At 34.2% G+C, this 14,941-nt stretch overlaps 1 protein-coding gene across 1 annotated transcript in view; it reads left to right on the forward strand.

Moving 5' to 3' along the window:
- The first annotated feature begins 8,240 nt into the window (after positions 1 to 8,240).
- Positions 8,241 to 14,941, forward strand: part of LOC105531381 (chloride intracellular channel protein 1) — a 20,575-nt gene continuing 13,874 nt past the window's right edge. Inside the window, exon 1 of the mRNA XM_011969307.1 lies at positions 8,241 to 8,245. The gene's annotated coding sequence lies outside the window, so the exon portion shown is untranslated. The remainder of the gene's footprint in view (positions 8,246 to 14,941) is intronic.

Genomic DNA, 14,941 nt, shown 5'->3' on the forward strand with positions numbered 1-14,941 from the left:
AAGTTTAAATGTGGATAAAAGAGTGTCAAGGGATGCTGAGATGAAATATGAGTCCCTGTGCTGGATTAACTCTTGTCAGGTTAACATCATTGCCACTCCCATTGATGGTCTTCTCTGCATTGCAGAAGAGAAGACTAGAACCACATTCCCCAGAATCCTTTTCCCTGTGTGGTTTCCTGTATAGTTAGTTTCATCACTGACAGTCACTTCTGTGAACTTCAGAAAGTAAAAGGGAAGAAAATGACGATATTCACCAGAGGCAGATTCACCCAGACACGTGAGTACATGTCAGATGTGAAGTTTGAAGGAATTTCAGGGTGAACTTCTGAAAATATTCACTTAGGTGCTATAGGCAGCTTTGATAGCTGACATGGCTTCTTGTGAACCAGATATCTCAGTGCACCTGGCTACAGTAGTTATTTGGAACTTCCTAGAAGCACTTGAGTTCTGTGGCAGCTCCCAAGTAGACTCTTGAGATCCACCACTTCACTTCCGTTCTGCAGACTGAGAGTTAGTGACAGCTTCCCACCTTTCACTCTGCTGGTTTCCCACAACTGTGAATGCCTCTCATTCCATGTATTACCATGGACACATAGAGCAACTTCTATTTTTTTTTTTTTTAAACTAAGCACTACTGAACCTTGAGTAATAATGAATTATCATAGGGAAGTTACTTGACAATAACCACAGATGACATTTTGTTGGTTTTCAAAAAAATAAATTTAAAAAAAATTTGAATATCTTTAAGAAGATTTACTAGTAATATAATAACAAAAAGGCAAATATCTATTTCTGTTCCTATTGTTATTAAATTTTCAAATTGAAGTCATTAGTACTATTGCATTGTAAGAAAAAAATGATTTAAAAAAACCCTAAAAGTTTTCATTGACTCTTTGAGTAAAAGTATAAACTCACAAGAAAGAACTGTGTAATACAAATTTTGTACTGTTTTTAATTCAGTTCCTTTGAAACGCTGCCAGAAATAATATATGCTTTGAAAAATAACTACTTGAATGTTAATATTTTCAATTTCAAATCAAAAGAAATAAAATCTGCAAGAAATGACACAAAATTCTACTTATAAGCATAAGGAATCATAGATGGGAGACATGAAGAGTTTCAAATGATCCAGTATTTTTGTTTTTAATAAATGACATGTCTGAAAATCTAACAAGTATCTCCCACCCCTAACAGACTATCACATCCCTATTTAGCTTCTTATTTGTCTCTGTCAGGCTGATCCATGGGTTTAGTCCCTAAGTCATCAAAATGAGACTTGACATTGATCACAGAAATTTATGATACTTTGAAAGATTGCACCTGATTAATGGCACAGCCACAATTTATGTATTCCCCTAGCCACGTTCATTCACAGTCAGTGCTGGCAGGATGTTGAAATTGTGGGAAGAATTTTAAATAAATTGGAGATTGGCATGAATCCTGGGGTCTCTATCCCTTTATGATTAAAAAAACCTCTTTATTTCTTCAGGTAGTACCAAAGGTATTTTGAGGCACATTTTGCCCAAAAGATGGCTTCTTTGTGGCAGTGTATTTGCTTACTCCTGTAGCCTCTAAGTTAACTTTAAAAATTTTAAGAAGTTATTAAACTCTGAAAAATGTTAAAACCTTGGCACTGTTTCACAGGCTAAGTCTTATCCACCAATCTCATCCATTGTCTCTTCTTGTTCTTATTGGGCTCTCTCTAACTATACTAATAGATTAAAGATCCTGAGCCTTAGTTTCCTCATGTGCAAAACAGGAGTAATTACAGTGCATCTTTCGAAGAGTTACTGTGAGATTAAATGAGATAGTCATGTGAACTATTTGGCCCAGTGCTGGGGATCAAGTAGCTATCAAATGCTACGTATTAATTTCCTCAAATAATATCCTATAATATAAACAACAAATGAAGATTAAGTAGAATAATTCAAGGACAGTAATCAAAGGTCATACAACTGTTTTCTAACTCTATCTGAATTTCGGTTTTTTTGTTTTTTAGGTTCTAACTTTAGAATCCATATTATATTCATGGTTTTCTTATTGCATCAGCAACTTTGGCATTAAGTGATACCATGCACAACTCTCCTAGGTGGTCTTTTTTACCCAACCTAACTTCTGACTAAGCTTTGCTCAGTCTGTAAACATAAGGAGAGCATCCAGGGTGGTATGGCCCTAGGCAAATAAAGGCAAAAACAAAACATCTAATGGGAAACAAAGTAAAAATCAATTAAGTGAACATGAACAAAATTATTGGAAATAATGTCCACATTCCTTGAGATTCCTTTTTTATCAATATTGGTTCCCTCATTTACATGTGTCTGGTTGGCTTCCTTCCGTTAAATCATCACTTCTCCCAGCAGTCAGTAGACCTCCCAGGTATCTCACATATGGGAAATTTGAGGTCTGTGCCCACCTGTTCTCCCTGCTCCATTCCACAAAATATGAGCTCACTCTCCACAGCTGTCAATAGCTTTTGAAATTCTCTTCATGTATCCTGTCATGCTATTAAATCATTTTTCCATGTAATTTTCCTTACATAAACTACATCGTTTGGCCTGTAAAACTGCCAAAACCTCAAAGGAATGTCTTTAACAAATTTTAATGATCTTTATTTTTTATCACATAGACACTTCTCCACGTCCTTCTAAGGTTTACCAACTTAAAAATTAAGGTGAGAATTTGCACCTGCTACTGTATCTAGCTTCCACACCTGGCATATTTACTTAAGGTATTCCTTTTTTCAAATCAGAGATTTGTGTATTTTCCACAAATAATTTGTGAACCTGTTATCTGACTTATTTTTGATGATAGAAAATGAGTTACTGGACACTGCACATAAAATATCTTACAGTTAAAAGGGAAACAGGTGGTAATTTAAGGTGGCATTTACATGGACAATATGGGCAATTAAAAGCAAAACATTTCTGATTTATGACTTAACTTAATCATCTTGGCAAAGGGCTAAAAAATGTAAACAACTGGAGATTTGACATGACCTGAGTGGTTTTCTAGACCAGAATGCTAGGGAATAGTTAATACCCCATAAACCTATGCAAAACTACTCTCCTTTTTCTACAAAGCATGTGTGTGTTCTAATTAAATAGTATTTTTTAACTCATGTAAACAAAGAGGAAAGGTCAGTTAAAAAATGTTGTTCTGCATTTTGTCAATGACTACAAATCCCATACCTAAAAATGGAGCCTGTCTAATTCAACATCATTTACTTCCCAAAAGCAGTCATCAAGGTGGGCAGGAAAACCAAAAATATATAAAGTTAGAGTCTGAACTGACTGGGGTTCTAATTCCATAGAATAAATGGTATTCTGCTTCAAACCTACAAGGCTCATTTTTCTCATCTTAAAAATGAAAATAAAGATTATTAACCAAATTAGGGTGCTCAGGAGAAAGGAAGCCCTGAGTAAATGCTCTTTTCTTTCTATCAACCTTTTCTAGCTGCTCTCCCACCATGACACCCTTCCCCCACAGCTGGTTTGTCTGTTATTCCATCCTCTGACTTCATCCTTCAGGTATTTCACTAGCGTAATCCTCAAAACAGCCCTCTGAAGTTGTTTTTTTATCTTCATTGTCAAGGGGTTGGGGAATGGAGGTGTAAAGAAGCATATCAGTCAGGAAAACAAATACCACTCTAGGTATTTCAAACAGAGAGAATTTAAACTCAAGAAATGTCCACACAGGTAACGGAAAAGGAGAAATAGCTAAGGGGTATCTGAGGGAGCCCAAGTTTTAGCAAAAGCAAAAAACTACCCCTAACTTTCCTAGGCATGGAGGTAAACTGAAAGGAAACCCAAAGCCAGGGTCATCCTGTGGATGTGACCTCAGGTATCCATTCAGGGAGAGCTGAGGCCACCAGAACATGTAGCCACTGCTGAAAGTGCTGCTGAAGTTGAAACAGGAACAATTAATTTACCTTCCCAGCAAGAAGAAGGCTCAGAATTGGAATCCACATACTTACTATAGCTTTTTCTTTCTGAAACGGATATAATTTTACATGTGAGAAGGCTTACAAATCATAAATCCCAATATAAATTTAAAACCTTATAACACAGCATTAGGATATGAAGAACTCTGGAACACCCTTCAAATAAGAGATCATAAAGAATTCTTGGCCCCAGAACTTGCTTGACAGTTTCCTTGAGTGATTTCATACATTCTAATGGCTTTGGGTCAAAAGCAGGGCTTCAATAAAGGTTTATTGAATGAAAGGGTGTCCAGGGGAATTTTACCATAGTTTTAATTATGACATCTTTTGGCCCACTAGATTTGATCATAAACTTCAAATTCAAAACAGAAAATCAGAAGACTAGAAGAAACAGCGTGGGATCACAGTTTGGATAGATCTTTTTTGCCTTTTCATCTTATTTCTATAGTTGAATTAAACTTTCGGAAAAAAAATACATAAAGCAGAGGTATTTGAAGCAATGAATAATAAGATTGGACTTCTGAAGTGTGGTTCACACCCACCTCATTTCCTAAGCCATAATCCTGGTATAATGTGTAAAGGGATTTGCAATGAAAGATAGTAAATCCAATGTGTATCAATTATTCATACATTCCAATTGGCAGTGAACCCAGCAAATGTATTCAATGAGTGGTCTCTATTCCCACAAATGTAGAAAGTGCATAATGGATGGAAAAATAAAGAATTTACTCTTCAATACTCGCTTACAACAGCTCAGTAAAAGAATGCTTATATATAGATAAAATGTTCAAAGTATTTGTTGAAACCACTGACCAAACTACCCAAAACTACAGCTGAACTTCTGCCAGCTATGAAAGGGCTGTGCTTGAACTCCATTTCACAGTTTCTGGTTTTCACAGCCTTTAGGCGAACACAATTCAAACCCGTTACTATGCTTGAAAAGATCCGTTTCAGAAACTGTTACACAAACAGAGAAGCTAGCACACATTATCCTAAAATGCTGCTGTGTTTAATGCGGAAAAAAAAAAAAAAAAGCTCTCTGATTTCTTAAAGTTCTATGTGATGCACCATTAAAATTTGCATATGAAAAATTTCAAAGCTTTAGCATTTAGAGGCTTTGAAACCCCTTTAAGTTTTAATATTTTCAAGGACCTGAAGTTTGACCAACTTCTTTCATTTTCCAAACTAATCTGTGAATAGGAAAGAATATTTTGTACTCTATGCTTTGTAAATGATAAAAGCAACTGCATTTTGAATTGAAGGTAAGTATTTGTTTCACTGAAATGTGAAAAATCATAAACAAAACTAGAAAAAGTAAATGGTCCCTTTTACTTACAAACACAAGTCACCAAGAGCTATCTTATCTATAATTATTTGCATTGTGACAGCAAAATCTCGATAAAGTAAGTTCCTTCCATTGGAAATATATATACAACTTTCTTAACAATAATTAGAATGAAACATTATTTTTGACATTAGGAAATTCTAGATCTAAATATATAATAAATCCAACCTTGAAGCAAACTTTTAAGATTCAATGAACTGTCAAAATTAATAGAAAACTCCTGTATTCAGATCAGTACAAAGAAAAAAATAGTTGATTGAGTTAGACATAATACACACTAGGGGCCTAGAAAAAGTTGAATGAAACAAAATTAGCTCCTTCCTTGTCAAATAAGACAATACCAAAAAGCAAAGAAAACACAAAGAATATGATCACTGCAACACAAATTAACAAGTATCACCCAGTTTGGGCTTTTAATTAGTAGAAAACCTAGACTTTTCCCAAGTCAGACTGCAGTTCTAAAAGGGAGTTTGGTGAGATGGTTTTACTTAGATGAGATTATTTCTAGCAGTGCTTGCTCTTGTGGTACTATGACTGTTTTAGGATTTGAATCCCCTCCCTTTTGCATGGCCAACTTCAGTCTTATCCAGTAAGATAAGCTCCACTGTTACCTCTGGTAGATGGTATTACCTGATGCCTCTTCCAGGTAGGGTTGTGTCATCTCTTCTTTCTAATTTTACTATCTCTGGTGTGTTACTCTTCTCTTTATTCATATGTATCTCCTCTCCCACCATACAGTAAATTCATAAGAAGCAGAAACCACTTTTGTTTTTGTTTTATTGAGATGGAGTCTCGCTCTGTCAGCCAGGCTGGAGTGTAGTGGTAGGATCTCGGCTCATTGCAACCTCCACCTCCCGGGTTCAAGCCATTCTCCTGCCTCAGCCTCCCGAGTAGCTGGGACTACAGGCGCCCATCACCGCGCCTGGCTAGTTTTGTTTTTTTAGTTTTTTTGTTTGTTTGGTTTTTTTTAGTACAGGTTGAGTTTCACCACGTTAACCAGGATGGTCTCGATCTCCTGACTTCATGATCTGCCTTCCTTTGGCCTCCCAAAGTGCTAGGATTACAGGCGTGAGCCACTGCGCCCTTCCTCAGAAACCACTTTCATAACCTCAATACCTAACAGAAACTGGTACATGGGTGGGTAGTGAATAAATATTTGTTAGTTAACCACGTGAAAATTTTCTTTATACAAGTTGAAATTGGTAAAGAATGGACCTTTGCATTTTGCCAAACTGTTCTACAATAATCTTTTGTCAATAAATTTTATTTTATTTCAGCCCAAATTTTAAAATAGTGGTTGTTTATGTTAGGAGAAACAGCCTCTCAGTTTTTTAAATGATGAAACCAAACTTTGTCAGCTGCTAAATTTTAAATAACTGAGCAGACTACATCAAATTTTAATGGAAAATTATGTTTTAAGTATTGTAAAAAAAAAAAAACCCAAATCTATCATAAAGTTGACCTATCCTCCCTAAAAATGAAAAGCAAAGAAAAGGGGAGAGAGACTTCATTCATTTCTTAAAAAATACTACGCTCATATTTTAGATTTTACATTGGTTAGTCAATTCTAAAGTTTGAAAATCTATCCTTGAAGTTACAGGGTTCTCAGTCTTTGAGGGGACCTGATGAGATGACTTTTTTGAGGAATGTTGTTTGGCTACTACTCAGGATACTAATGCTTTGTTTGTTCAATTCCTTGCAACTCCATCATCGGTAATGCATCATCACAATGTCACCTTGCCTGTCAGACTCAACGAAGGAGGGATGCACATGGGCACTTAACTGCTTTCTGCCTGGCTGGAATTGGCAGCTATTATTAAGAGTTAGTAGCACAATGGGGTAGGAGAGAGATGTCTTAGCTTTGGCATATATGCTGTACATGAACAAAGAACTTTGATCTTCCAACCTGCCAAGCTGACATCTTGCACAGGCATAATGTTCCCTCAAAATTTAAATACAAAACCAAAAAACTCTTCCATCTGGGATTACAGTCATATAATTTCTATATATTGCTGGCTTCAAAGGACTGAATTCTTTACAATACTATTTCAGTCATTTTAAAAATAAAAAAGATGAAGTCTTGGAATGGTTGACCCACATAGCAGCTCAGCTGGACAATGATAATGCTTCTGAATTTTAACTAGAAAGTATCCATGCTGTGCAAAGCCACAAACTTTCCATTCAGAATATAAGAAAAAGTGAATACTCCTAGTGAGATATTTAGCTAGTTATAGACAGCTGAATACTAGCTAGTAGTTTTTATACTTACTTTGTTTGTCTGTTTAAGGCTTTATTTGAAACACAGAATTTGTAATCCTAATTTTTCAGACTGTGTGAGAAATGTTCACACTTGCTCACTGGGTTAAAAAGGATGGATAGCTTAGAGAAAAAGAAGAAAAAAAGAAAACTTGGCTGGGCGCAGTGACTCAGGCCTGTAATCCCAGCACTTTGGGAGGCCAAGGCAGGCAGATCACGGGGTCAGGAAATTGAGACCATCCTGGCCAACATGGTGAAACCCTGTCTCTACTAAAAATACAAAACAATTAGCCGGGCGTGGCGGCACGCATCTGTAGTTGCAGCTACTCAGGAGTCTGAGGCAGGAGAATCTCTTAAATCTGGGAGGCAGAGGTTGCAGTGAGCTGAGATCACGCCATTGCACTCCAGCCTGGGTGACAGAGCGAGTCTCAAAAAAAAAAAAAAAGAAAGAAAGAAAACCCATCCACCCATCCTCACATCCGAAAAACTCAGCAACCTTGTCCTGGTAATGATGGAAGTAGTCATTTGTTCACATGTGTGTAACATGTGTCTATATAGATAAGTAAATACCATTAGTCAATATAAAACTAATTTCATGACTCATCTCTTCAGGCAACCTTGCAAATTAAATGGTTCACATATGAAGCAGCACAGCTGTAGAAGGAAAATAAGGAAGAGAGTATAACATTGGAAAATTCCCGGGACTAGCAGTCTAAAGGTCATAGTTCTAGTCCCAGCTTGGCTAGTAATTAATTGGATTTTGGTCTTAGATAAAATACAGACTTCTAGATCTATTTCTTCACATAAAATGAGAATAATCACCACAGTCCTGATCTAATATACTAAGATTTAGTGTCATAAAGTGTGGTTCCAAGAGCCAGTTATTGTGAAGGTAGGTAGAAGTGCTTTAGAGTAAATATACTTGCCTAAGTATAAACTCTTGACTTTTTGCTACTGTCTTACTAGACAGACAAGTCATTCAGAAATCTATAGATCAGCAAAATAGTTATAACATTTTCTATTTCATATTTGTTTTCTAAGTTTAAATGAGAGAATGAGTATCAAAAAGTATAGCACTTGCCTCCATAGGAAGAGTTCAGTAAATCTCAGCAGCTAATTATAGGAATAATATGGTGGAAAAAGGCAGCAGCAGTACTTCAAAGTCAGTTGCCTTCAGGGGAGAAAATGACTGCAAGGTTAACAAAACTTAGCCAGAACCTGATTGAAAATAGGGATGTGATTCAAAATGGCAGATGGCAACCCCAAGTAAGATGATTTAGCAATAGAATCATAGATAGAGAGGAGCCATTGAGAACACATAAGCAATGACAGCTCTATGAATGAAGACCTAGTGTCAGATGAATGTGAGTATAGGTCCATTGAGTGAATACATTCCTATGAAAGGAATTGACATGTCAAGTTTTGAGCCCTAATGATATTAAATATTCAAAAAGTTGTTAAAACCCCTTCTTGTTCTGATTCCAAAATAACCTAACAATTATATAATCATTTTTATTTTTATATATTCATCTGTATAGAGAAAATGTAATGATCAGGCTAACATGAGAATTCATTCATTCTGCCTGACACAGCTCTCATTGGGAGTTAACAATCTAATGTTCTCAGTTTCTATTCCAGCCCCTGTGAGCTGTGACTGCAAGAGTCAGCACCTAAATTAGACCAACACTATAACATAAAAAAGGTAGAGGGGGTTTATGAGACATAAAGTCAGACTCTGAGCTATGTACCTTTATTTAAACACTGCTTTTAAAATATTCTAAGTATCTGACCTCTTTTTTTGACACCAAAACCTTTTTAAATGCTATTCTTTTGATTTTCCAATACAATTCAAACATTATACAATTCATTAGTTTATTAACAAATTGCCACTATAATATGTAGATATAGGTATAGTAAATCTGAGTTCTAGATTACCTCTCAATTTAGCAAAAATAAATCAATATACTACCCAATACTAAATGCTAGTGATAAAACAACAACTCTACATTATTTAGACAATGATGCAGGAACCCTAAGATAATACTAATACTTCAGAAAGAGATTTATTTCATGTTTGGCAAGAACCTTACTGATAGAAAATAGGCAGTAGAAATTCACAGTCTATGTAAATATAATTATGCAAAAAATTAAAGAAAGCATGTATTTAAAAATGACTGAATTCAAGTTCAAAACATGGTGAACTGAAATGATGCAGACTTCTACCTCATTCCAAACACTTACAAATGCTGACTAAGACATTTGTCTTAGTCATTAGTTGACTATGACAATTAAACAAAAGTAAAGAAAATACTTGGCTAACCTTGAAAGACAGAAAAAAATGACCAAGTCTCAGGAACTTGAAGTCAGAAGAACAAAACACATGAGGCAACACTTCAGAATGAGATCGAAAACAAGAGATGAGGGAAATATGAGATCTAAAATGAGCCCAACATGTCAAGATCAGGATAGTATTTCACAGGCAGGGGAAGAGGACGTGTTCAGGGTTGGAACTGTAATCGCTGAATGAGATTTGAACCCTGGGAAATCTTCCTACTTGGTGAAAATTGACTTAGAGAAGTTGTACCCTCAGGCCCAGAAAAGTCTCAAGAAACAATTATGTTTCTGTGTCTGACTAGGATTCTGTATTTCTTTTAAAGTCTCTGCAGAAAATGAAATCCCAAGACTGTCTTCTGCATGTATACATTTCAAATTTACACTGTATGAATGGTGCAGAGATCCCCAAAAAATTTACCTAAAGACTGATACTAGACCAAGTAAGCCTCTGAAGGCACTGGCAGTTGTAAACCAAAATTACTCTGAAATCCCGTTTTCATAATCTCACGCTCATAGAACACACGCAAAGAAAAGAGAACAACAAAAATTAAAGAAAGTCCTAAAAAGTATTTCCATGATGAAGAGAGGAGATACATCAAACAGAAGAACTTGTAACAAAAAAACCTGTGAAATAAAGCAATCTAAAGTGTGTGAAAAATAGGTTTTTAAAAAATTATTTAAAGTGCAGAAGTAATAGAATCCTATAAGCTAAAAGACACCAAGAAAAAGAATAGAAAGGATTTAAAGGGAAATCAAATTAAAGACATTAGAGATATGATTATTAATATCAATAAGTTTTTTGTAACAATTTAACATCAAATAAAGCTGGACTCAAAAGGAATATATAAGCTGGAAACTGGGTATGGCTACATTATTGAGGAAGCAAAAGAGAGACATGAATGTAGACAACACAACGGAACAACCACCTAGGCTAAAATGAGTGGAACGACTTAAGTTCAATAAAGGTTGATAAAAGAGAAAAGAGTTAATTGGGGATAGAAAAAAATCAAAGAAATAATAGGTGAAATTTTTCCAGAATTAGTGAAAGGCATAAACTATTGGATTAAATAAGCAAAATAAATATTGAACTCAATAAATAAATATAGATCCAAACCTGCATATATTATGGAGAAAATGCAGGATCTAAAAAAAAGAGAAAAGTTTTACAAATGATAAATTTTTAAAGAGCAAAAAGACTTGGTTGTTTACAAAGGAATCAAAATTGCTAACAGTTTACTTCTTGGCAAAAATGTAAGAAGACAACAAAATAATATCTTCAAAAAGCTGAGATAAAAATAACAGCCTAAAATTCTAAAGTTCCAGTGAAACAGTTTCAAATATTAATACAAATGAAAGCATTTAAGAGATAATTTACCACTCAGATTCTGATTGAAAGACCAATTAATAGATGTTCTTGATAAAAAATAAATTAAATAAAAAACAAACCTATAAGAAGGAATAAGGAAAGAAATTGCTTATAAAATTCTACATAAAATGTTTAGAATTTTAGAAGAATTTATGAACTTGAGTATTTACATAGACTGTCTTTTTGATAAAAATAAAACTTTTAGGTAAATTGTCTAAATATTTTTTTGAATCACAATTATCAATTAAAGGAAATTAAAATTACAACTAAAATTCTAGACAACAATTTGGGAGTGATTAATTGCAGTAACAATTTAAGTTCTGTTGAATTTTTTAGACTAAGTAGGGATAAACTGGATTATTAGGGATTATTAAGATGACATTATTAAGACAATTGGGCATGTTAAAATTTTAACACCAACTACTAATATAATGAAAATTGAATGAGCTCCAAACAAGAAAACTGTGGAAAAAGTGAAATAAATTAATCATTAACAATTCGATAGAAGGGAGAGAGTTAGAAAAAACAGGCAAGAAAAATATATTGTATGAAGCAAGCCCAAGAAGTAAGGCCAAGTATAACAAAAACCATAGCAAATTTTATTATATTCAAACCATTAATTGAAGGACAGAGTCTCGAATTAAAAACAATAGAAAATCAATTGGAATTTGGCTATAAAATCAGTAAGAATAGACTAGGCCGAGCTGTGATAACAAACTATAATCTCAGTGGTTTCAAGAAACTCATAGTTGATTTTCATTCCCATGCTCCTGAATTCATGCTCACAAAAAGCACCCTCAATTAATAAATTTTTTTTTCTTATACATCGAGTTTTAGATTATGGAGAAAAACATAAAATTACAACTCATTTTATAATACTACAAATATTTTGGTATTAAAACTGGACAATGACAGAGTCAGAAAGCCAAATTATTGGGTAATTAAACTTATAAGAACATATCCAAAAGTACTAATTAAATGAATCAAAGGAATCAAATCATGAAACATCTTTTATGATTGAGTACAGTCAGTAATAAAGGATGTTTTAATTTTAGAAAATCTATTAATGTAATCTGCTTTAAGCTATCATTATGATCATATAATTATCTCCACAGAGAAAAGCATTTTATAAAATTCAACTCTTAATTTTGATTCAAAATTGATAGCCAACTAGTAATACTAGTGAATTTTCCTAGATACATTACCAAAACCTCTAGTGAATAGTATACTGTGTTAAAATTTTAGATCTATTCCTTTTAAATCAGGAACAGAGAAAGCATGCATATCGCCACTTCTATTAAACATTGTATTGACTACATTAAGTACACAAGATAAAAAAGATTAAGAAATTTAAAAAATGAAAACAGTAAGAAAAATTGCCACTAATAGCAGATAATATGAAGGTGTACTTAGAAAATTCAAAAGAATCTCCTGACAAAACTTAGATCTAATGAGAGAATTCAGTGAGCTTCCTAGGTACAAGATACATATAAAAACATGAAAACTTTTCTCATTCATCAGAAAATATATTGTTAAAAGGTAATTGTTCATTAGAATATCAAAAAATGTACAATTACCTAAGAGTAGATTAAACAAAATAAGTTTTTGGAGAAAAATAATAATTTTTAAATTAAAAGACAAACAAGATCTGGAAAAACAAGATAAGTTTCTGGAAAAAAAGTACTATGTTCACAAATGGGAAGAGTCAGTATTATAAATCTGGTCATTCTCCCTAAATTAATTTAATTTTAGTTAAATACCAATTGATCAGTTAACTTTTTTGAAGAATTTGAAAATTTGATTCTAAAATTAATGTGAAGAAAAATGGGCAAGTAGAAATCAAGAAGAGTTGAAAGAATGATAATAAAAGGAAAACACAATGGATATCATATTAAGCAGCTGTATATAGATAATCAAAATACATGTGTATATTTTAATTACATTTAATTAAATATGTCACATTTTAGATTTAGTTAAATATGTTTATGTTTACTGTATGTAGTTTACATATAAACAGTAAATTTAATTGAATTGTTTAGTATATATTCTATATATATACTAAATATATAGAGTTTATATAAACAGTAAATTTAATTGAATTTTTTTAGTAACTAAATTGTTTAAAAATGGCAGAGAAGCAATGGAATAATTAAGACTTGGCATAGGGAAAAAAAAAAAACAAAAAGGAAAGTTAGCAGACAACCACCCCACAATCACAACAGTGAATATATGACAGCAAAAGCATTACAGATCCATTGGAAACCGAGTGCTGTTTGCATTAGGCTGGATTCAATTAGGAACTAGAAAATACACAAAAATTGAAACATGGGAAATTTGATATACTTATTGTTTTGATAGAAGAGTGACTATAAAAATATAAAATAATCCCTACAGAGTACCCTGGAGCTGAGGAAGGGTATCCAAGGAAGGGAAAACTTGGAATGTGAGTTCTTCTCCCAAAAGGCCGGAGCTGAAAGGTGTGGCTGTAGCCTCCCCATGTCAAAGAAGCCTCTGGGTCACCTGGGCCAGAACAGGCCTGGCATATGCATTACCTTCATCTAAATGGTTCTGGAAAGATGGCTACTGGGCCCAGGTCACGGCTGAGCAGTTGCCGAGAGCCTGAGCGCTCTGGGCAACCCACATTACTGAACAACCACACAGCAGGAGCAAGAAGTGGCAGATGGAAACACACTAGAACTCAGAAGAGAAGCCCCCGTCTTACTGGAATGTTCCTCAGACACCCTCTCCTGACAAAGCTGAACATAGTGCCCATTAGAAAGAAATTCAACACAATCGCCATCAAAATACCACCATCATTCTTCACAGAATTAGAAAAAACAATTCTAAAATTCATATGGAACCAAAAAAAAGCCCGCATAGCCAAAGCAAAACTAAGCAAAAAGAACAAATTTGGAGGCTTCAGACCACCTGATTTCAAACTATACTATGAAGCCATAGTCACCGAAACAGCATGGTACTAACTGGAATAGAAATAGGCATATAGACCAGTGGAACAGAATAGAGAACCCAGAAATAAACCCAAATACTTAACAGCCAACTGATCTTTAACAAAGCAAACAAAAACAAAGTGGGGAAAGGACACCCTTTTCAACAAATGGTCTTGGGATAATTGGCTAGCCACATCTAAGAGAATGAAATTGGATTCTCATCTCTCACGTTATATAAAAATCAACTCAAGAAGGATTAAGGACTTAAACCTAAGACCTGAAACCATAAAAATTCTAGAAGATAACATTGGAAAAACCCTTCTAGAAATTGGATTTGGCAAAGATTTCATGATCAAGAACCCAAAAGCAAATGCAATAAAAACAAAGATAAATGGCTGGGACCTAATTAAAGAGCTTTTGCAAAAGGAATAATCAACAGAGTAAACAGACAATCCACAGCACAGAGTGGGAGACAATCTTCACAATCTATACAGCTGACAAAGGACTAATATCCAGAATCTGCAATGAACTCAAACAAGTCAGTAAAAAACAGACAATCCACAGCACAGAGTGGGAGACAATCTTCACAATCTATACAGCTGACAAAGGATTAATATCCAGAATCTTCAATGAACTCAAACAAGTCAGTAAGAAAAAAACAAACAATCCCATAAAAAAAGTGGGCTAAGGACATGAATAGACAATTCTCAAAAGACGATACACAAATGGCCAACAAATACATGAAAAAATGC

This window comes from Mandrillus leucophaeus, unplaced genomic scaffold (genome assembly GCF_000951045.1).
Source record: "Mandrillus leucophaeus isolate KB7577 unplaced genomic scaffold, Mleu.le_1.0 Scaffold880, whole genome shotgun sequence".
Classification (NCBI taxonomy): Eukaryota; Metazoa; Chordata; class Mammalia; order Primates; family Cercopithecidae; genus Mandrillus; species Mandrillus leucophaeus.